The sequence below is a fragment of the Pteropus medius genome, unplaced genomic scaffold, assembly GCF_902729225.1.
Source record: "Pteropus medius unplaced genomic scaffold, Ma_sr-lr_union100, whole genome shotgun sequence".
Taxonomy (NCBI): domain Eukaryota; kingdom Metazoa; phylum Chordata; class Mammalia; order Chiroptera; family Pteropodidae; genus Pteropus; species Pteropus medius.
In genome coordinates, this window is record NW_024352003.1 from 113074 (window position 1) to 137217 (window position 24144).

Below are 24144 nucleotides of genomic sequence, written 5' to 3' on the forward strand. Positions count from 1 at the left end.
GGTTTGTGGCATCTTGGGGGAGAGCCTGATGGAAGAAACAGAAGAATCATTTGGATAGAAGGAGATGTAGTCCTCGGCAGAACTTGGGACAGCCTGGGACAGTTGTGAGAGTTAAGGAAAAACAGAGCCTAAGTCTGAGACCAGAAAACGATAACATAGAAACAAGTCTAGAAGAGAGGATTCCACAAGGCCAATTTCTGACCCTGAGATGGCGAGTATATAGCTCCAAAACTACTACTTCTACTGGGTTAGAACTTCTTTGGGGTTAGAGGTCATATCTTCTCTGGTTCTGTATCATTTCAGGACCCCAGTACAGTTCTTCACTCAAATCCCATGTTTAATAAATATTTTATGAATTAGTGTACCATGTGAGATAATAATTCACAAACTCCATCTGCATCCACAAGTAATAAACCCACTGAAAGATTCTTCACCACTGGTGTGAATACTGAGTGATAAAGTGACCAGCGGAGATCAAGAAGTGAAGAAACTCAAGAAAGACCACTGACCCAAAACACTGTGTGGGCAGGTGAGCATCTCAGGCTGGCACAAACTGCTAATTGATTAGGAACATAGGCCTGTGGTATGGCAAGCCCCACTACCCCTTAGTTCCAGGGCCAAAACTCTCAATGGGAGACCCATTTTGTTTTTAGATAGTTGGTACTGAATGAAAATGTAAATACAACATATCAAAATTTGTAGAATGCAGCTAAAGCTATACGTAAAGGAAAATTTATATAAGCAAATGCTTCATATATTTTGATGTTTGTTTATAGATGAATAAACATTTGGAATTGCTATGTCAACTTGAGCATTATTGTCATTAAATGACCTCCTTTATGTGTTCTTGAATCCAATGGGCGGAATAGAAGTATAATTTATTCTTTTTCCAAATGGCTATCAATCTTCTCAACATTGTTTATTTATATCTATTTTTGACAAAGTGATTAAAGATACTATCTTTATTATATACTATATTTCAATATAGTCAGGTCTATTTCTGGACTTTTAATTCTATTCCTTTGTGTTTGTCCACTCACATGCTGATAGCACACAGTTTTAACAATACAGGCTTCATATTGTGTTTTAACATTGGGCGGACCATTACCCCAACATATCCCTTTGTTCACTATTTTATAGCTATGTGTGAATATTTTTTTTTCCAATTCAATATCCATTTCTCTAGCTCCTGAAGGAAGTTTATTAGTATTTTCACTAGGATTGCATTATATTTTTAAAGTAATTTAGGTAGAACTCACATTGTGATGATATTGAAACATCCTATCCAAGAAATAAATGATGTGTTTAAATTTGTTTAACCCTACTATTTCTTTCAAGAGTGTTTTATAGCTTTCATTATGTATGGTTTCAAATTTTTAAATTTTATTCTTAGATATTTTATCTTATTGTTGCTACTCTAAATGGAATTTTCATTATATCTTCTATGGTTATAACTTGTAAACATAATGGTTATTAATCTCTACATGTTAATTTTGTAGACACTTATCATGCAAAGCTATTTCATAATTTTTGAGATACCGTGTCATTAATTTTCTAGATATACCATTTTGTCATCTCATAATAAATATATTCTTTTCTCCAATTCTTATGCTTCTAATTGTTTTTCTCTTATCTAACTGTATTGGCTAACACTTCCAGAGTACTGTTAAATCACAGTAAATATGGTGGGCTTCACTGCCTCATGGGAATGTCTGTCTCCAGAGGTTCCCTATTAAAAAAGGTGTGTGTCTGCGTAGGTGTGTATGTGTATGTGTGTGTGTATATATGTGTGTGTGTATATATACATAAGTAATTATAATTTTAAGGAAATTGGAAATACACATCCATTTCTAATCTCTCAAGAAGTTTTAAAGAATGGAGGCTGACTTTTGTCCAAGACATCTGATCATTATTAGCATGAGTATAAACAAGCAGAGCAGTGAATGGAATAAGGACTCCATGTACGGACGCAAACTCAGGTGGTTATCTGGTTATTGACATAAGAGCCGATGGAGTTCAATGTGGAGTGGAAAGCCATACGGCAGATCACGCTGGAACAACGGGACATCAGAACGGTGAAATGAACCACGGCGCTTAATTCACAGACTTGCCCCAACTATTTTGATGCGGACCATGGACAGAAACCTAAAATCTAGACTCCATACAGCTTTGGAAGGAAACAGAAAAATAACTCTAACCCGAGGGAGGCAAAACTTCCCTTGTGAAGAATTCCAGGACTCCCTGTAAGAGAAAACCGATGAACTGGGTTTCCTCCAAAAAATTCTTCTCATCAAAAGATACTGTTAAAAAATAAGCAGTGTGGCCGTAGACTGCGAGGAACTATTTATCATACGGCCCGTTTTCGTGACGTGGAGTAGTTATGTCCCACAAAGTCAGCGTGAACACTGAATTAGCAGATCCTTAGCTGTTGCTCCTGGGGGAGGGTCACGTTAGTGTCCCGCGAGCCTGCGTTCAAAACGTTTTTGTAAAGCGGCCAACACACAGCACTGTTTCACGTGTGTTTCTGTTTAAAGACGCCGTGTTGAATGTAGTGTTGATGAATTCACACTGACCTCGCAGGCAGCAGCACCGTAGCGCGTGCGTGAACGCAGCTCGTGTAACGCGCATTTTCTCCAGAACGCACGTACATCTCAGCTTTCTTCCACTTAAGAACACGAGACTGTGCTTCGCGGTCTTAATGGGCAGGGAAGTGACGAAGAACAGGCACAAAAAGGTGGAAAATGTGGCACTAAATGTGACACTGCAACAAAGATACTTGTTTACAGAACGGGAGCTGACAGGAGGAAGCAGAGCATCCCGGTGTTTGCGCTCAGCAAGGACCACGGATGTCAGGTGACTCCACCTTTCACCTCTGCGCATGTCTGCACATGACCACGGTGGGGCGAGTACTGGTTTTGCAGTTACCCACGAGTTGTCGTGAGTAGGAGAATTCGCAAATATGAAATCCGTGAGGAATCAGGGTCGACCGTATGGATCTCTGAATACGTGATGGGGGCTCAGAGTCTCGGTGAGATCAGGCAAAGGCAAGAGTGACCCGCGACTACAGGAATCGGAGCGCTGTTTGCCTGCTTGTGGGTCTTTGGCAAAGCGACTGTCTGGGACGGTGGAAACGTTTTATATGTTGATTTGGGTGATGATTTGAGTTTACACATTGTTTTCGAAACTCATCCAACTACATTTAATATATGTAAATACCGCAGTGAAAAGATAAAACATTTTCTATCATATTTCTTTCAATGTACACGTGTAAGGCTATTTAAAATAAGTGCCCCGTATTCAGTATGTGGTTGACTTCTTAATCAGTCTAAAATCTTTTTAATTGGAGTATTTATTCTAGTGTCTTTTAATGCGATTCCGGGATAATTAGGTTTAAGCCTGTCCATTTGTGTTTTATTTGTCCCTCCTGACATTTGTCAATTGAATACTCTTGTTTTGCCTGCTTCTGAAATAATAAACTTTTTTCATTATTCCCTTTTTCTCTATTTGTTTTAAATCTTCATGATCTTATATTAATCTTTTATAGTTCCCCTAGTGGTTAAAATATGCAACGGTGACTTATCACAGTATCACGTTAAGCTCATATGTTTACCACATGTGGAAAGAGCCTTAGAAGAATTATCGTCATCCTTTCCTGTTCTGTGTTCCATTTTGACCTATCATTCACTTCGTATATAACATATATATTTTTAGGTATCACTGTGGGTCGAACAGCCCATTTCCTTTATATTTACCCGCCTGCTTCCCTTTCCATTCCTCTTAAAACATAGACAAAGGTGGCCTTGGGCTCCACCCATTCCCAGCCAGTCACTCAAGTCATATTAACTAATCATATTTTCCACACTTATGGCCTAACGAATGTTCTTGTTCTTCCTTATTTTCTGACTGCCCCAAGAGCAGTGAAGAATCCGTGAGCGAATTTGTGTGGACGTTCAGCCCCGGCCCAGCCTCCGGCCTAGAATAGAAAATCGCTGCTCAGATAGTATCTGCTCAGGTAGTACCTGAGCATCCCCGCTGTGCCTTTTGAGCCTCTCGGCTTCCCGTCCCCCCACCCCCGTGCCCCCGAGTTCCATCAGCTGTCTGCCTCTTGTGATGCAATCTGCAAGGAAGGTTGAGAAGCCTGAGGTTGAAGAGAGAGCAGGGACGGAGGGCATGGTCACAGCGGAGCAGTCCCTCCCCACGGTGGAGGACACCTAGGTAGGAGAGGACGAAAGCAACTGGTCCTTGGGGGAAATGGGGGTCCCTCGGCGGGCCTTCGCAGGGCTGCTGTGGCAGTGGCGACTGCTGCTCATAGACCCTGCTGTCTCAGCCCCGCTCCCTGGGCGAACGTGGCCGTCCTGCAGAGGCCCCTGTAGGTCTGGGGAGCCCCAGCATCAACATCTCCCGCCTCCCCTTACGTGGTAACTGGTTGTCCCGTTCTGTAATCTAGGACACGCGTACACTGCAATAAAAATGTATGAACAGGGCCTCTCAATCCATGGACCTCCGAAGATCAGACCTGGAAAATTCAGCACAGGAGGGCAGGAAGGGGCTCACTGGCTTCTGAGCTGTGCTACTTAAGGGGTCACGTCTGTTCCTTCCGGACACCACGAGGTTTGGCACACGAACGCCCTGGGAGAACCATGTCAGTGCCCGTCTATGATTAATTAGATGGGCCGTTTTCTCTGAGAGATGCTTGAACAGCCCCCGACCATCTCCCTTGTGTCTCCCATCACAGATTACCCTCTGGATGCGCAGTGGCTGTCTCCTGGAGAGGGGCTGGGAGGTGCAGGGCCTGGAGGTCTGCGGTGCCAGAGCCTGAGGATCCGCATTCTCTCTCAGGCCAGAAGACCATGCGTGAACCTGCAGCAGAGGCAGGGGATGCTCCCTCAGGGGGGATGGAGGAGGCAGGGCCATAAGGAGGGTGAGGTCCTGGTCCTTGCAAGAAGGATGGCTTGTGGCCACCCCAGGCTGCTTGCTCTAGGAGGCCGGGCAGAAATGACCTGGGGGGGAGTGGGCCCAGCTCTATCCCTCCAGGGCCAAGGGGGAGCAGACTCCTGACCTGCCTCTCCGTCCCGCCCGCCCTCTGCCGGCCCTGCCTCCTGGGTCCTCGGGGGACCTTGCATGACTCGTCTGTGGTCTGCAATTAAGGTAAGAGAATGGAACAGGACACTGCTTCGAGTGGCTTTTGTCTTCCAAGACGACTTAGATTCAATCGCAGTAAGACAAGTAAACCGTATTTGTTTAATTCATTCAGCCATTTACTCATTCATTCATTTCAACTACAGCACCTGGTCTTTCTAGGTGGTCTCCCATCCAAGTACTAACCGGGCCCCACCCTGCTTGAGGAAACCACGTTCAGGGGTCATCTCATACTCCTGTGAAAGTCATCAGGCAAGGATACTCTTGTCCTGGGGACCAGAAAGGGGTAAGTCTTATTCTCTTTCCAACTGTAGTCAGGGCAGCAGAGGGGACAGGTCTCTGAGTAGGTTGCAGGAGGGACGGGGTGGGGTTTGCTTGGCCAGGTTTTTGAAGAGATTCTGATGGCCACTCACAATCTGAAAGCCGCCTACGCAGCTCCGTTGTCACGAGAGCCGGGTTGAACGAGGTGCCCAGGCACAGCCTTGGTGAGTGGTTGCCACCGCGTCTGCTTTCACTGTCTTTTCTCTATTTACTGTGTGAAGAATGAAGGGAAGGGAGGCAGGTCAGACCTCCCGAGAATGGGGAAATGCCCTTCGTCTTTCGATTTGCAGGTGCGCATGCGCGTGTGCAGGTTGTGGGAGGAGCAGGAGGGAGGAGAGGGAGAGCGACAGAGTAGTAGAAGCGAAGATGTTAGCACAGGACACCAGAGGCCATCTGCGGGGACAGTGGCCGTTTGTGTCTGGGAAGCAGGTGCTATAGTTCACACCCGTGTCGGCCACTGGGGGAACCCTGGTCCCCTCCCCAGGTGAGTTTCCTTATGCCTCTTTCCGGCATGTCCTAGGCAGTGGTGTTTGAGCCGCTTTGCTGCCCCTCTCAAAACAGCTACCTACACACCTGGCTCTACTCCAGAAAAGGTAAGGGCTCTGTGTCGTCACGTCACATGCCTAGCCATCTCGGCGTCCCTGTGACCAGCCTCAGGAGCTCTAAGCCTTTCCCAGGTCCAACCGCCAGCTCTGGGCGCCCAGCTGGAGAGGGGCAGGGCCGACTGTCCCCAGGACCTGTGCTCTCATCTGCTGGGCTCTGCTGGCTCTGGAGAGGTGAGGCCCAGCAGGGGCAAAGGCAGGTGCGAAGGCTGGAGCCTGTCCTGCTGCCAAGCCTTCCTGTCGGGACTTCGTTCGCATTCAGCACCTGGGGCCTGTTCTAAGCTTCGTTTCCAAACCCCTGTGTGTGAGGGCCGCCTCGTGGCCTGGGGGAGTTGGAGGTGTCTGCAGCCCTACCGGATGCGCCTCGATGTCTCCGAAAACCTGTGCAGGTATTCAGGTTTCCTAAAGTATTTTTCAGTCGCAGCCAAAAAGGCTTTGACAAATTTGTCTGCCGTGTACATACGCTGGGTTAATAGGGATGTGGCCCGTCTGGGTGAGGTTTGCTGGTTCTGTCCCCTGCTCCCGGCAGGCGGATTTAAACCGGAAGCGCCATGTGAGCGTCCGAGAGGAGGGCAGGAAGGTGGCCCTGAGCAGAAGGGCGGTCGCTCCTAAGGGAGGAAGGGCGGGCGTGCGAGCGTGTCAGAGCTGTGTGAACGGCTTCCCTCTGCACACCCGCGGTTGTGTCACACGGACACAGCATTCCTCCACCCAGACCACTGGTTTGCAGTGGGATTTTGGGTTGTTTTCTGCTATGGAAGTGTTTCCTTTCTCCCGAGACACATCATTTAGGAATTCTTAGGGTTGAGGGGGGAGCTACCTCCGGGCATTTTGAAGTCCTTCCCTTCGGACATTTAAGAATAACTCTCCACAGGGGCTGTGCAGGCACCGGGTTCAGAGGGGGGTGGTGTCCTGATAACCCCTGTGGGCTATATTTATGCCTTGGTGTGAGTGTGGAAAGTGTTAGGGGGAGTGTGGACCCCGTGTCAGCGTGTTTCCACCTTCCCACTCCCACCCAGGTTGCCACTTTATAAGGAGCATCGGAACCTAGTGTCCAGCTGTGAAGGGCATTCAAGGGGCATCTGAGCTCTTTGGGTGCCTTGACTCCTTCACGGCCACTGGATCTGTGCTCATTTGCAGGATTTGTGGCCGCGACGCCGATGGAAAACTGGTACACAGCAGGACGCTGCTTTCAAGGCGCTGGCAGTCAGGGAGGGGGGACTGGATGGCACACAAATGGTGGAACAGAAGGTCATGACTGAGATGGACGTGAGTCCCCTCCCCCAAACCCCCATGACAACACGGGCGTGAGGACCGTGCGTTTCGGATCTGGTTTATCAGCAAGGCGAGGTGAAACCACTGCCTGCCTGTCCTCAGCGGCCCAGTTCCACTTGGACCACAGAATCGGGTCTGCTCGTCCCCTTCCACACAGGACACAGTGGACTTGGGTGTGGGTTGTCAGTACAGCATTCCCTCCTTCTCGGCGGTCATGGTGATGTGTCTTGCAGACCAGGCGTTTGAGTTGGGTGAGAAGTGGCTGTCCCGGGGCAGCTGGGAGAGGACGGTGCCCCATCCAGCCCAGACGTGGAAGGGCACCGCCGGGAGAGTGCCAGCAGGTGAGAGAGCCAACAGGTGAGAGAGAGATGGGGGCCTCAATGTGGACCGAGAGAGGAACGGCTGGGAGGGAAAAGGCTGCACCCCAAAGAAGGGGCCAGTCAGTGATGAGCTCGGGCCGGCCTGTTTTCCTCCCCTGATGCCTATTTCACCTTCTCTTGGTTCCCAAAGCAATCTGGCAGCCCTCCATGGGGAATAACAGGGCGTTTCCATGGTGACGGCAGTCATTCTTGATCCCCACCCCCTCCAGCTAATTTTCTGAGGCCTCTGGTGAGCGTGGGAGGAGCATGAACACAGAATCCTCACCACCCTCTGTCTTCTTATGCCCCCCGCCCCCACAGGGGCAGGGCAGGGGTGAGAATGGAGGTCCTGGGCCTGGGGTGGGGGATGAAGGCAGGTGTGGTACCCCTGCCGTGCGGTGTTCTGAGTCCTGTAACCAGCACGACAGCAGCATATCTCGATTTCTCAGTCTGTCTTCTCTCTCTCTCTGTCCCTCCATTCCCTTGTCCCTTCTCCCAGACACACCCTTGGACGTGGGCTGCTGGGAGGTCTCTCAGAGCTTCCCAGTAGCTGTCGTGGGTTCTCGTCCACCAGCTCCAGCTCCTGTCCTCGAGACCATCCCTCCTGCAGATCTTGTCAGTACAAGGAAACCCGCCGTTTCTGGTCAGTTGGTCTGTCCGCAGTGATGGTCACTGAACACGGGGAGGGGAGGGGGAGGACTAGATGCTTCACAGAACCGATAACTTCCTGCCTCGGCCAAAGTGGGGACTCGTGAACTAACAGCTCAGTGCTTTCAAGCGGTTAGCTGGAGAGAATGTCAGGAGTCCAGCGATGTTTAGTCTCCAAACTACCTGGGCTCCTTCCAACTCCAAGCCAATAGTATGATAATGAAGCGAAGCGTGTGGCTTCCGCCAGTAATTGGAAGGCATTAAAGGTGCTCCATTCCAGGAAAATACACCTGAATGATCTTTGCTGGTGATTAGGGAGTCCTAGCCTTTTGACACTGTCACCTGTGGGTTTTCATTTTAATAAGTGTACAAGGGAAGCAAATGTTGGAACAGTGCCCTGTGGTTCGGTGGGTGGCTGTGATGATGGTGCCCAGGGAACCCTGTGACCCTGTGAACATGGCCTTTGCAACAGGACTTTCTTCTCTTCCCTTTACGGTTTGGATTGATTTCCCCGTGCGGTGGTCCTGGACTGGGTTGGCACTTGTTCTGTCAACAGGATGTGTCAGATGTGACATTGCTCAGCCTCCTAGGCTAAGGCTGCGATGCTTTCTGGGTTCTGCCTTTGCCGTTTGGAACCTGCTCTCCAAGCTCGGAGGATTCAGGACGACCGACTAGGAGCAGGGCAAGGCCCGGCCAGCCTAACCGCCCTGCATTCCAGCTGGGACCCGGTCCGTCCGAGAGCCCATCTCAGGCCGCCGCGGCTCGGCTGACTCGGCGAGCCCAGGTGAGCCAGAAGAAACTCCCACCAACTCATGGAATCATGAGAAATAACAAGGATCGTGGCGTTAGGCACTGAGGTTCGGGATGGCATGGAACGCGGCCTTGGCTTGAGTGGCGGCCTTGGTGTCCTTTAGCCGAATGAGAGCAGACTACTCATCTGGTTCCTCTATTTAACTTCTCTAAGCTTTATTCTTTGTGTACAAATGTGTGATACAGATACACTCTACCTTCTTAGGGTTTTTAGTTGATTAAGTGAGACAGTACATGTGCGTGTTGCTAACCAGGTCCCACTGTCTGGTCACCATGGAACAAGGCCTGAAGGAAAAGAGGTGCTGGAAGTGACCATGGGGAATTGAAAATTTTATTGTATTGGACTTAAGTTTTGTTATAAATGAATAGAAATTACCGTCATGTTCAGGAAAAGATAGGTTAATATAATGTTATTTTTCTTTTTCAGAATATCGAAGGAAGAATAACTTAGAAGAATGATATAAATTTTATTTTCGGCAATTATTTTCCTACTTTGTGCTCCCTGAGTCTATTCAGTTAGTCTCGCTTTTATATTTTTTTTCCTTTTAACTCTGATAAATGTTCGCATATTGGAAATATGCAGATAAATTAATATATTCCCTTTACCTATGTGGCAGAGATTGAATTTTACAAGGATCCTCTAGAAGGAACACATAACCACTGAGTAGTCCTGAAGTTGTGAGGATTTTATTTTATTTTTATTTATTTTTTTATGACAAGGCAATTCTTGGTTGACTTCATAGATTGCAAGGACCTTGTCAGTTTACAATCTCTTATTTTTTTATTTTTTATGCCTACAGCACCTGGTATTCCTAGGTGGTCTCCCATCCAAGTACTAACCAGGCCCAACCCTGCTTAGCTTCCGAGATCAGACAGGATCAGGCACATTCAGGGTAGCATGGCCATAGACAGTTGTGAGGATTTTAGAAGCTGTAATATGTTTTGACTAGAGTGCTCTGGGACCGTGTGTGTATCATATCACCCTTGTCTTTGAATACCACGTAGGTTCTTCCTTCTCAACCATTGTTTCTGTGTCAATTTAGCCATTGCTTCATAATTAAGCTGCCCAATCTCCATGTCTATGTAACTATCACCTTTTATCTCTGCAGTTTGTAGTTTGACAGATTACTTGATATATGCTGGAGTTGGCTAAAGGTGAATCTGCTCCAAGTGTATCTCATTGTGGTCCTGAGACCAAGAGGTGAGCCTGGAAATACCTTTCTCATGGTTCCTGTAGAGGCATAAGAGAGTTTGTAGAAATATGTATGCTGCCTAAATTTAGAAGTGGCACAATGTTTGTTCTACTTCGGTCTGTTTACTCAGGAAAGTCATATAGCCAAAGTCAGGGTCAAGGGGTGGGAAAGGAGCCCTACCCAGCACAAAAGGGCATTGCAAAATGTCATACAGGAAAGAGGGAGTGGATACAGCAAAGGATGAAGCGTGGGGTACATGAATATAATATGCCATATGAGCCTTATCTCCATTATATTAGAAAATAGATATATTCCCTTTGGTAGTCTGGCTTTATTTTGGTTTAAGTAGTACATGATTTTCAGAATATTTAAGATCACTTTTTAGAAAATAAAATTATCTTGATATTTTAAGTTTCAAATTATAAGCACTAATACCACATTTATAATTTTAAACACCTATGTGCTAAGCAATGCATCCATTATTTCATTTAACACAGTACACTTGGAAGCAGTTATTAGTACCCTGTTTAAGAAAAGAAAAAGAAGACACGAGTGGAAAAAGGTTATGTAGTTTGCCAAAAATAGTACAGTTAGTAAGTGGCTGATACAGCCTTGTAAATCATGGCTGGGTCCTTTGAAACACAATGGTCTTTTAAAAGGGTGAACTGTCATTAAGTCAGTGTCTTCTAATTTACTGTTTGGGTAAATATATTGCATCACATTTTCTTAAATCCCACATTAGACTAAGTATATAAAAAATAGAGATATTTCAGTTTCCTATTTCAACCTCATTGCTTACTTTCTATCCTCACTGCATACGTTACCAGTGTTTTCAGGCTGAGAATGACATTATTTGTTGGGGAAAGAATTACAAACCACTGCAAAGCCATTGAGCACTTCTCATGTGTCCCTATGGTCTCAATCTTATTTAGATGTGTGTAGGTAACATAGAAGCCGAGCTGTCCATACCCCCATTATTTCAGGTACATCTGGGAAAATAATGGGCTTTGTGCATGCGAATCCCACATGCAATTTTGAAAAATTATTCCCATGTCCATATTTCACCAGAACTAAAATGAGATGCCCAAGGTACATGTTCATAGTGTTTGACATCTGGTCAGTCCTCATGCTGCCTCTTATTCCAATAAAATCCTTGGAATGTTTCCAGATGCAGTCACATCGATTCCCAGAATCCTTGTAAAATTTTACTTCTAAGAATACGATCTAAAGATTAAAATGAAAAGTGATATATAAGCAAAACATTATTACAGTCGTGGCTGGAGGCAAGCATTTGTGGCATCTCAAACTAGTCTATTGTTCTAATCACAGTGTAGCCATTTATTTAATTTCTCTTTTCCTGTGAGGAGATACACTCCAACCTATTTATTGATGCTTATGCCAGGTGAGTCACTATGCTAGGCACTAGGAAAATACAATAAGGTGTGATCCTTGACCTTGAGGAACTTGTAGGAGGAGAGAGCCATTTGTGGAAGATCTTACAAGGATAACTATGATCAGAGCTATCATGGAGGAATAAAAAGTGTTATATGGAAGCATAATGAAGCAAGATCTGACAAAGGGTCATGAGCTAGCTTTTGAAGTCTGAGTGAGATTTTGATATGATAGTGGACATGAGCATTCATCAGCAAGAAACAAATGAGACTGTTTCATGCACAAATGTAGAGGCAAAGAAAACTGGGCACAGGAGCATGGGATAAGGCAAGGGATACAAAGTGACTGAAGGGACGAAGAAGAGAGATAATTAAATAGGTACGCAGTGGCTGAAGAGTGGAGGAATGAAACGCCTTACAAATGAACTTGAACTCTGTCTTCTCTATCAATCGTCTCCATATTCTTTTCTGAACCAGCTTTATTAAGGTATAATTGATAGAAAAAAAACCCTATACATAATGATGTATGTAATTTGATGAGTTTGGACATATGCACACACCTGTGATACCATCACCACAATTATGCCTTGTGTCTCCTGTGTGTGTGTGTGTGTGTGTGTGTGTGTGTGTGGTAGGAATGCTTAACGTGAGACCTACCCTTTTTAAAATTTGAACTGCACAACACCATATTGTTCACTCTAGGCACTGTGTTGTGCAACAGATGTCTAGAATTTATTCATCTCATATAACCAAAACTTGGAGAGTTATTGTTAAATGACTACAATGTTCCACGTTATTTATTTTGTTTTGCTCACATATATCTAAAAGTTAAAACAACCGAGCATGCACACCCAATGGCGATATATGTATACTTATTGATAAAATGCATACACGAACTACAAATAGTGTGTATCTCATTAGACACGTATAAAAATAGACTTTGTAAATGGGGAGATAGCAGGCAAAGGGTCCAAGCCTTCAGTTCTAAGATGAATAACTTTTAGGGATCTGATGTACAGCATGGTGACTATAGCTAATACTGTATAACATACTTGAAATTGGCTAAGACAGGAAATGTTAAGTGTTGTCACCACAATAAAAAGAAATGGTAACAATGCGAGATGATGAATGTGTTAATTAGCTTCACTGTGGTTAGTCATTTCACAATGTACATAAATCATTACATCGTACACTTCAAATATATATTTTTTTGATCAATTATACCTCAAGCTGGAAAACAAAGAAATAGACTTTGTGAGCTAAAGAAGAAATAAACCATTCAAAAATCATTAATAGATCAAATTGCTTTTCTTAATGAGAAATTGAGAAATGTGATTAAACAGGCCTCATTATTATTACTGTTTAAATCATTGCTTAATGATCTAATAGAGAAATTTAAAAGACTGCTACAAAGTTCAGTTCTAAAGGTTTGTTTTAAACACTGACACACACACAAAAATAAGTCCTAGAGGTACATAGAGGCATATGAAAAAAACCTAATGGTATACATTTTCTATCCCAAATAACAATTATGCAAATTGTGTTGGTGTTGTTTTGAGAATTAGAAAGTAACTGTTTTCTCAATTGAAAATAATACTAATTAGAACTGACATTTTATATTTAATAAATATATTCTAATATATCTAAAACTCTTGGAATATAAAAGTTTATAAAATTGTGTCTTTAATGTGTACAGGTGAGTTTCACAAGCAATATATTTATGTCGTTTTGACCAAAAGGAAAAAATCACATGTCGATGACAGAATTCCAAACATCCATCTTTGAAATGTTCTTTCATTAGCATAAATTCTTGTCAAAAGGCCTTCACTTTTTCACTCATAATTAAAATGTTACTATGTCACCTTTACTTTGGACATTCAGATAAGCGAGAGAGGGAGAAGTGTCAGTTCGAGCAGTTTGCTGCTTTTGTGCTTAAGTCATCACTATGCTCTACCATCTATGGTTTATTTCCATTAATATCTTTAAGCCACTGTCCACTTTGTGACAGTTATTAATTATATTTTCAGATTATTTTATCTAACTGGGCATAAGTAAAAAGTGATGTGTAACACTGTGCTCAGAGCAAACCAAAGAATAAAGTTTGTGGAATCCCACTCTTCCCTCAGGGGACCCTAATGTCCATAAATGGACAGAATGAAGGTGTCTGTCAAGATTACCGTCAATGAAAATATTAAATATAAATAATGCTTATTTTTCTTTCTTTAAAATTAATACATATTACATATATAAATTTTCTAATATTTTCCTACATTACAGCCCTCGTGTTAATGGAGAAGGTGCCATTTGCTCCAGCAAAGCCCAAAGCTCCACATTTGAAAATGCTCAGTGAAAGTAGGATCAACAAAACCTGCACCCAAGATTTGCCAAGGCAAAGATAGCGTGACCTCCTGAGGAAGTGGCTGTGGTGTTTTGGAAATGACAGAAAGGAAGGACAAATTGCTAAGATTCATCTGAATTGTGAGTTCAGGCTTTCTTAATTTATTATTAAATGGGTTTCGTATTCCTTAGATAAATTGGAAAATGATGTGTTATAGAAAAAAGGACCTTAAGCCAAGGAAAGTTGGTTGATCTAACCGTAAGCAAGAGTTACAACAAAAGTAGGAGAAAACACTTATGTGAAGCCAGTAATAGTAACCAAGCACAGTGATATGATGAAAAATGCTTTCAGTCCCACGAATATCATAATTCCAGTTAACCTATATTTTTTAGCTCTGTCGATCAGCAAAAGGCAAAGTACCTCTGATCGTGTGTGAATCAGAAGGCTGAAATTATGGGGAACCATTGTAGGCCATGCATATTTGCAAAATGACCCAAGTTGAAAGAGCAGGATGTATAAAATAAGTCTTTCGGGAGCGAGGAGATAAGCTTTTGCGGGTGTTTGACCAGGTAATCTAGCAATAATTAGATTCTGCCAATGGATAGAGAAAAAAAAAATGATGCTCTCTTCCTCTCCTCAAGGTATTCCCATTTTAATGGGGCATACAGACTCGTACAGATGATTACAACGATTGTATTGTGATTGGCATTCACCTCTAACTAGTGAGGAAGTGATTTCAGAATAAGTCTTGACAGAGGAAGCGATGTGGATCTTTAAAGACAGTGGAAGCCTGCACAGTAGAAATGGAGTGGGCAGTGTCCTGGTGATAGAAAGGGGAAGAGGTAATTAAAGACGTGGTTGTGTTTAAACCATTGAAAGAACATGGCATGCTCAGCAAATGGCGATAAGTGGTTTGGTTGAAATATAAGTGTATTTGTCTTAATAGTATGGACAGATGTAACTAGAAAGATTGGGCCTAGACTGTGGAGAGCCTTATAGATAACACTAAGGAATCAAGACTCTACAGTTACTCTGCCGCCTTCTGCAGTCTCTTTCTAGGAACGGGTACCTAGTACGTACATTATGACCAATAATGGTCCTTAGCAAATGGCAGATACTGCCTTTAATTGGATTCTGCTTCCTTTATTCATAAGCACTGGCCAAATGGTCTATGAGAATATACAGAACTAAAGTTCCATCAGCCTCCTCAGCCATCACTCTTAGATTCTCTCAGCAGTAGGACTTTCTAGATGGACATTCTGGTACCAGCACTTCACTGAATCTCATCTGGCCTCAATGCCTTCTAAGCAGCAAAGTATAAAGAACAGGCAATGACATTCTTTTCTTCCTTTTACTTACTAGCAGTGGTAAAGAACCTAAAAATTCGAGTCTCGTTTTCTTTACTTATATAACTGGCGTACATACTGTATTCAGCACCTATTAAATTTCTTTCCAACTGTCAATGATTCCCCTTTGTTTGAAACCTTTGTCATCTTTCCAAGGTGGGAGGTACAGGTATATCATGAGTTATACCCCTGGCTATAACTGATTATACCAAGTATAAGTAGTTAGCCAAACATACTGTTTGTGAATTTTGAAGTTTGTCTAAAATTTAGTTTCAAGTAAGTGGACTAGTAACGTGAAACTTTGGGAGTAGTCTATGACCATGTTTTATGTCTAATGTCTTCAAGAGCATAAATGATCTGCCTACAGCAAGAATAAAATATCTATGTCATCATCTATCCTGTTGGTCCTGTTGATATAGATGAACCAGGTGTAGACATAGAAGGAGAAAGAATATCTGGCAAGTCTAATGGGCTTTTCAATTTGTAGTTTTAGTTTCTGAAATCTAGCTGTATGCCTGCATCTTGAGAGCTGTGATTTCCTCAGTATACTTATATTCAATCTCCCTTTTTGGTTTAATGCCAAGAAGCATCTATTTGCAGCATAAAAATACCTTAATGGTACAAGGTATGTTTTTTTTCTTCAGGTACTCAAACTAAATCTTTTTTTTTTTTTATGCAGAGTCTTGTAGCCAAGACACAGGGTTTCACTTCATACTCCTAATTTAGAATAGCAATATTTTTCATATGCGTATTCATTGTTCCTCCAAACATTGATTGTGTGTACCAAAGTCAAATATTATAATTGAATATTCATGGACTCAGTTTTTAAAACAATGATTTTAGCCACGGCACTTAAAACCGATTTTATTCATGTTTCAATTAGTTGAATCATTTCTTTTGATTAATAGGAATAATATTCTTTTAGGAGGGAATTCTAGTATATCCATATTTCTGAGACTCGGTGTCCTCAGAAGTTTCTGAATGCAAGTTTTGGGCTTGGAATTCTGGCTTTAATAGCTTTAATGGCAAGGCTAAGAATAGTGCAACCCATAATTTCTATGCTTGGATGACCCTTTAAGAAAAGATACTAGCAATATTTTATGTTAAATATCTGGCTTCAGCAGAGAAAGAAGCACTTGGATCAAAGTGTGGTGTTGTGCAAAGGCTACTCAACGCCACCCGTCTCCTTCAGGCCAACTCACAAATTGAGTTGAAATTTTAATAAGCAAAAAAAAAAAACCAACAACAATATTTTGAAGTATAGAATAAATGTCAAACTGTATTCACCGTTTTGACAAGAAATATAATACTTTACATCATCTGAGACCTATCAGATCACTGTTGTAGATCTGGCTTGGTTATGGCAATTTGGTACTTTACGGCGTAGACTTCAGTTGCCCGCAGATCTATAAAAATTGCAATGTCATTAGGCAGCAAGTGAAACTCCTTATCTTGGCCAACAGAGGGGAGGAAAAAAAAAACTGAGCTGTTGTCCGTGCTGGAAGGAACAGGGTTTATATTACACACACATGTATAGGGAGCCCCCTTCCCAACCTTGATAAATTCAGGTTTGTGGATCACAACTCTTATTCCTTTCAAGAACAACACATTTCCAAGTGTCTTATGGAACAACTTGCCTTCTTTTTGTTTTATCTCAGCTTCTCAAAGAATATTATTATTATTTTTTAAATTTTAATTAATTTTTATGGTGATATTGGTTAACAAAATTCAATAAGTTTCAGCTGTACACTTTAACAGTAAGGCATATATATAAATAAATATATTTATTTATTTATATATATATGCCTTTTTATTTATTTATATATATATATAAATATATATATATATTTATACTGTTTTCACCTCCCATCATTAGATTTTTTTCTGTCACCACATATTTGACCCTCTTTACCCCGTCTACGTCCCCACTCTTCCCCACCCCCTCCCCTCCGGTAACCACTAGTCTATTGTCCATGTCCACGAGTCTCTGTCCTGTTCATTTATTGCTTTTTAGGTTTATATCCCACAAATAAGTGATATCATGTGATTTTCAACTTTATCTGTCTGGCTTATTTCGCTTAGCATGATTATCTCGAGATCCATCCATGTTGTCGCAAATGGCAGTATTTCATCTCTTCTTATGGCTGAGTAATATTCCATTGTATATATGTACTGTCGGAAGCCAGCCGACCAAGTCAAACCGGGTACCTGAATGGAGGAGCGGGGACTGAGAAAAAAGAGAAGACAGACAGGGTGCAGGAGGGAGAGCAGATCTCACAACTGCCTCTCCGAGTTTATTTCTTAACCTCCTTTTAAACATAATCTGTTTCTTTTTGCATTCCAAAACAACACAAAAGTAACATCCTGAAGATCCAGGTGCAATTGACACTCCCTTCGACACTCCCTTAGGCTATACTTAACCTTCTTCTTCCTGAAATTCAACAGAACTAGCCTTTTCTTTTTTATGCAAGCAGGCCTCCTGAGATAAACCATGCACTCTTTTGAATTTGGGGAGCTTTAGCTCCCTACAATGTACCACAGCTTCTTTAGCCAATCATCTATCGTAGGACACTTCAGTCGCTTCCATGTACTGGCCACTGTGAATAACGCTATGAACATTGGTGTGCAAATACCTTTTCGGATATGGGTTTTTGAATCTTTGGGGTAAATGCCCAGTAGAAGGATTGCTGGATCATATGGTAGATCAATTCTTAGTTTTCTGAGGAACCTCCATACTGTTTTCCATAGTGGCTGTACCAATTTTCAGTCCCACTAGCAGTGTATGAGCATTTCTTTCACTCCACATCCTCTCTAACATTTGTTAAAGAATAGGTTATTTTACTTTAATGAAATGTTAAAAAATTTTTTAAAGATTCTTTAACAAGATAATCATGCAAAGGTGTTGCTTGATTTGAGTAACTACTTTATTCATTGAAACAGTAGGAGATGTATGAGTGTTTTTATTCTCTAGTAGTTGGGTTAAAGATGGAAAGAATAAGAGAAACAAGAATAGTAACAGTGTGATAGTAATAGTTATATAATCAGCATGTTAGGAAATAACTAGGGTGTGGAGAATGATGGCTAAGCATGTCATAGGACTTAAAGGAAGTCACAGCAGTAGATGGGGTGTGAAGGGTGTTCCAGATAGAATGTCACAGGATGTCTTAGTCTATTAGGGCTACTGCAGAATACCACAGATTGAATGATGGCTTATTAACAGCAGAAATTCGAGATCACAGTGCCAGCAGGGTCAGGTTCTGATGAGGGTACTCGTCTGGGTCGCAGACTTCTGTCTTTACATGGCAGAAAAGGCTAGAGATCTCCCTGAATCCTCTTCTATCAGGCACTAATTCTATTCATAAGGACTGTACCCTGATGGCCTAAGTATGTCCCAAAGTCTCACCTACTCTACCATCACCTTTGGGGGTAGGATTCGAACATGTGAAATTTGAGGGGGGGGAGGGCGGACACAGATTCAGACTACAGCATGGGGTATATTGTAGAAGAGCAATTAAGTCCATCTATATTGTGTTTAAAGCATAAGAAGGAGATACCTGGTGAGCTAGAGGCTGTTACACTGCAGCACACAGGGATGGAGCAGAGAACACTCGTTACGTACGATGTGGCTCACGTATGCTGCATGCCAGAGTCACAGTCACACAGATTTCTGTGCATGGGAAACTAGTTTATGCATGCTTCTGGAATGTTGGTGTAGTCAGGAATTCTTAGAGGTGTCCCAAGTGCATGTTTCCACTTAGAGACCATGAAGCATCCCAGGGCATCAGCCACCTGTGTCAGTGTATGACACAAATCAGGTTTCCAAAATACAGCAAGGGTTAAGCATCTCTTGTTTCTGTCATGAAAGATGGGGACCCAGTTGATCAGTTAAACCATTACTGTATGTCATGGTATTTCAGATGAGGGTCTATGGAGTCGTGGTCCAGAGACATATGCTTGGTGGGGGGGCTACAAGTTTTATGTTAGACCTTGTGTTTTCCCCTTTTAATGATCTATAAAAAATAATTAAATCACATTCTGGATCAACTACTCAGGACCTGAGCCCTCTCCTGCAATTCTAGTAACTGTATATTTTAATTGTGGACTAATGGTAAAGGAGCCATAGATTAAGTATTTGAATAATGTATTTGAACGAAGTAGAAGGCAAATTACTGTCATGTAGTTTGAATGGAGAAAGGCAGTAAAAAAAATTGAGGTCCACAAAATACAGAGTGGTACAGACATGTTGACTACTCAGAATGACTCACGTGGGAGTCATGGTCACATTCATTTTGTGAGGAGTGATCTGAGTGTTGGAAAGCATCATCCTTTGTATGAAATTAATATCGACTTTGCATTTCATTGGTGGTGTGAATAAGATTTAATTTGTAATTGTTTCAGTTTTGTAGGTATATAAGAGCTGTGAGGATGACAAGTTTACTCTTGGCTTTTTATTGGCTAAATATGCACGATCAGAAAGCTGTCGAATCTGGGGTCTGAGGAAATGTTTTCCGTACAGCGAGGTGCAGATATTCAAGTTAAGGGAACAACAAACACTACTCTTCTAAGGAATGCGCAGTTTTAAGTATTTCAGAACCACCTAAGGCAGGGGACCCTGCCTTGGTATCATGAGCTAAATGTTATGCCACCTAATTCTGTAGTTATGAAGAAATAACTCTAAGAGATATGCATGAACAATGCTAACTCTTTTGATTAGGGTGAACTGAAGAATTCCTATTAGACAAACTTTTAATGTTTTAAAATTTTCTCCTTGAACCATATTCAGCTATAACAATATAACAAATATCTATGAGGCTTTGAACAATATGCTGTCAAATGTAGTAGGTAGGGACATTACTATTTGATAAAAATGAAGCTCAAAGGTATGATGTTTAGTTATAAGCTTTCTGATACTAGTCCACTCATCAGACCGGCTCCTTCTGATCATATTCTTCCTTCTATCCAAAAATTCATTTAGCAGCCCCAAGTGGACCTTGGTCGAGGGCTTTTTACATATAGCAAAGAATCTGTATTAGAGTTTTTCTAGGTTCTCAAATAGGTTTACAATGATCTCGCCATTTTTCTTGCCTTTCATGATTACTAGCACATGCTTCTAATACTATAAAGGCATTGAAAATATGCCCCTTCTGACTTTAAGCAGGCAGATTTATAGGAGAGCATTTTAGTTGTCACAAAGAAAATTGCCATAATAAAACATCTGCGATATTGAGAATTCAAGTTAAAATTATTTACTCAAACGAATCATCCTTCTCAAAGACATAACAGCTCTGCCTTCTTTTGTGTCTAGGGACCTTTTAAAAATAGGACTTCCTTGAGTAACAGAAGTTCATAAAGATGGTCAAACAAGTTTTGTAATATTCTTACCTTTTTGTCCTTATTCCTTGACTGAAATAATTTATGTAACAATGTCAACAGATCTGACAAGTTTAGTTAGAAATTGCAATCAAACTTTTGCCTAAGATTGTCAACTTTTATTAAAGCGAACTCACAATTCAATGAGATGGAAGGAAAGGCAAATACATTCTTGAGGTGACAAGGTTAAAAGAATAAAGAAAATACTCCAGGTATTCAAACATTTACAGAACATCACCCTTGATCTTAGGCCTGTTTTAGTTCGGTGCATTCAAATCCTAAAGCAAAAATAACCAAACTTGGGATTTTTCAGCAATTAAAGATTTTATTTGTATTACTTGCATTTTAAAGATGTGAATGTCTTTTATCACGAAGGATGAAATGTTACCCTTCATAATATAAAATACACACGGCATGTTATAGAGAAAGATTTTCTGAGGCAAATAAAATTGAAATGAGTAGAGGTTTGTAATATCACATTGCCCTACATTTAAAAAGGAAATGCTTTAAACATATTGCATCAATTTTTAATACATTCCCATTTAAGTGGAATCAGTGCGGGAACAGTATTAATTAAAATAATGTTTTAAAAGGGAAACCATAAAAGACAGGTATCCTTTCTTACCAAAATTAAACACTTCCAAAAATATCTGACATCATTTACTGAAATTATATATCATGTAGGGAAAGGAACAAACCAGGTTACTAATTTCAGTCATTTTAGTGATCTTGTAAATTTGAAGTGAGCCATAGCACTTGAAGTACGTCACTTTGTGGAACCTTCTGCAAAGTGAGTAGGACCATAGCACCATAAGGTAATTAGCTGCCTCTCATTTTCACCTCCTCTCCATTACAGGGAGGGGAGGTTACATTCCTGCAGAAAGTGCGAGAATGTTTAATTGACGCAACCTTTTGGAGGGCAATTTGGAAATACTTGGCAATGTGGTAAAAAATGGATAGGTGATCACTCTTGTACTACTTGATCTGGAGCTTTCAGCATCTGGGGATAAACTCGCCCCTTTAAAGTAACAATGTATTCCAAGGTTTAAAAACTGTTTGGGTGAGCTCAGGTCCTTGGCAGTTAAGTGGTCAAACTTTCCAGGTTTATTCTACTTCCTACTCTTCCCATTTCCCCAGATGGCATCGGGACACAGGAAAAGTTCATAGAGCATTACGGAAGCAGCAGGGGAAGGCTGCCTGGCTCTGTGGTCACCTACTGACCTCTGCTTTTGGGACACGGCCCTCTGTTCTTCCTTCATCTGCTACTGAATTAATATAACTTAGTGTTTTGTGGTAGTAGAGAAACATATAGGGATTTCAAGGACAATAAGTCCCTTCTCGCTTATGAGGCTTCCCATCCTTGTCGATGTGGTGTATCCTCCATCTAGACTTCCACTTTGGGACATGCACCCTGAAGCTTCTATATTGTATACTACTGCCCTTTGGCATCCTGACCCCAAAGACCCATCCTGACTTAATTCTTACACACTTTTTGCTCTCTCTCAGCATGGCCTCATGGGCTCCTCTGGACCTCTTTCATATCTGGTAAAAATTGTGGGAAAATGGAGCGGACCTTCTCAGACTCCCTCACACAGCTTTTATTAAATACATGAAACTGCCATTTCTCCCCTATTACAGCCACACATTTTTTTCTAGAGTTCCATAGGGGAGATGTTCAGAAACACCTGCTTTTAGCCAGCCCCCGCCCCCTCTATAGACCTCACCCTTTCCTTTTGAACACAGGGTCAGGGTTTAGGAGATGGGGCACCCAACAGTATTTTAGTGATGCCCACAGTATCATCAACATAGCTTCATTCTTGTGTTCCTTTTAGCATTGGGAAGTTTTATCTCATTCCCGTCCCACAGGAACTTAAGTCATATTTTCTCTCTTTTCTACTCTGCAGATTCTAGTAAATCTGTGTGTGCAGGGCAGGGGCAGGACTTTATATCCTCTTCAAGACTCTGATCTTTTTCCAGCATCTTTGTGCTGTACACACTCCCCATCTGTTGTCACTTAGTAGCTGTCTTGGTTATCAGATTATCAGAGAGAAGGAGACCTCATTCATATAATTCTATTAGTGCTAATCACTTACTGTGCCTAATTTATAAGTTAAAATTTACCATAGTACATTTAGGAAAAAAACAGATATAGGGTTTGGTACTCTCCGTGGTTTCAGGCATCTGCTGGGGGTCTTGGAACGTATCCCTCGTGGATGATGAGGGACCACTGTGTATGTATCAAGGTGTTTTTCTGTGGGGATGGTCTTATCTGTGATTTTCAGTTTCCCCGTTACATATAATGCAATTTTTATAATGTTTGCAATTTGTTTAATTCAGAAAAAAATATATACAAAGCAGTAACAGAGTATATCTCAAGCCAATAGGCAGTATCATACTTTCCAGTGAAATACTAGAGGCACTCTTATTAAATCTAGGAAGAGAATGATAGGCGTGTCATTACTATTATATATCTTTCAGATGAATTAGATGATATAGTAATAAATGCCTCAGAATTTGAAGGTAGAATAGAATTATTAGAAGGGTAGAAAATAAGTTATCAGTATTTATATGTTTGCTTATAAATAGGATTAATAGACATGCTGTTAAAACTAAAAGGAGTTCAATAAAGTGGTTAGTTATAAAACAAGAATATAAAAATCAATAGCTACCCTGTGAAACAACACTATGCAATTACAAAATAAACAAGCCACTCAGAACAGTAACAGAATATACAAACTGCTGAGGAATAACATTAAGAGACAATGTGGAAGTTTAGAAAATAAAGTATTTTGAAGAGAAATATGAACAAACATTCTATATTACTAGATTGGAAAGATGTACATTTGCATTGTCTCCAAATTTAAGATTAAACGTACTTCTAAACAATATCAGAGAGGTGTAGGAAAATAAATCAACCTCAAGTCAGTAAGTCTTCAGTAAGTCTTCAGTTTGGTAAACCAGGTCCTTATGGATTTAGTCCTAACTTAATTCTCCTCTCCTCCTCAGTATAATAAAATAATTTACCCAAAGCTATGTAGTGCCAAGAACATAAAGTTTTGTGGATAGCTCATTTTATAGTAAGCTCTTCACATGCATTATTTCATTTGATCTACACAATAATTCTATAAGGATAATATCTTTATTTTTAATATTAGGTACAGTAATCCACACTACTGTTAAGCAGAGAAACTAGATTTTAAACTCGTCTTTGTCTGATTTCAAAGCTTTAAGTATTAACCACTATTTTATATTCCTTTTCTAAATATGGCCTTCATATATTTCAGAAAATCGTGGTATAGCAATGATCATTATACAACCTTTAAAGTTATCTTTATGAAAATATTTATGCTGTGTG

At 41.5% G+C, this 24144-nt stretch overlaps 1 non-coding gene across 1 annotated transcript; it reads right to left on the minus strand.

Moving 5' to 3' along the window:
- Nucleotides 1-9942: 9942 nt before the first annotated feature.
- On the minus strand, nt 9943-10061 carry LOC120589181 (5S ribosomal RNA). Its single transcript, XR_005649420.1, has one exon. It is a non-coding gene; the product is annotated as a 5S ribosomal RNA (ribosomal RNA).
- Nucleotides 10062-24144: the final 14083 nt, after the last annotated feature.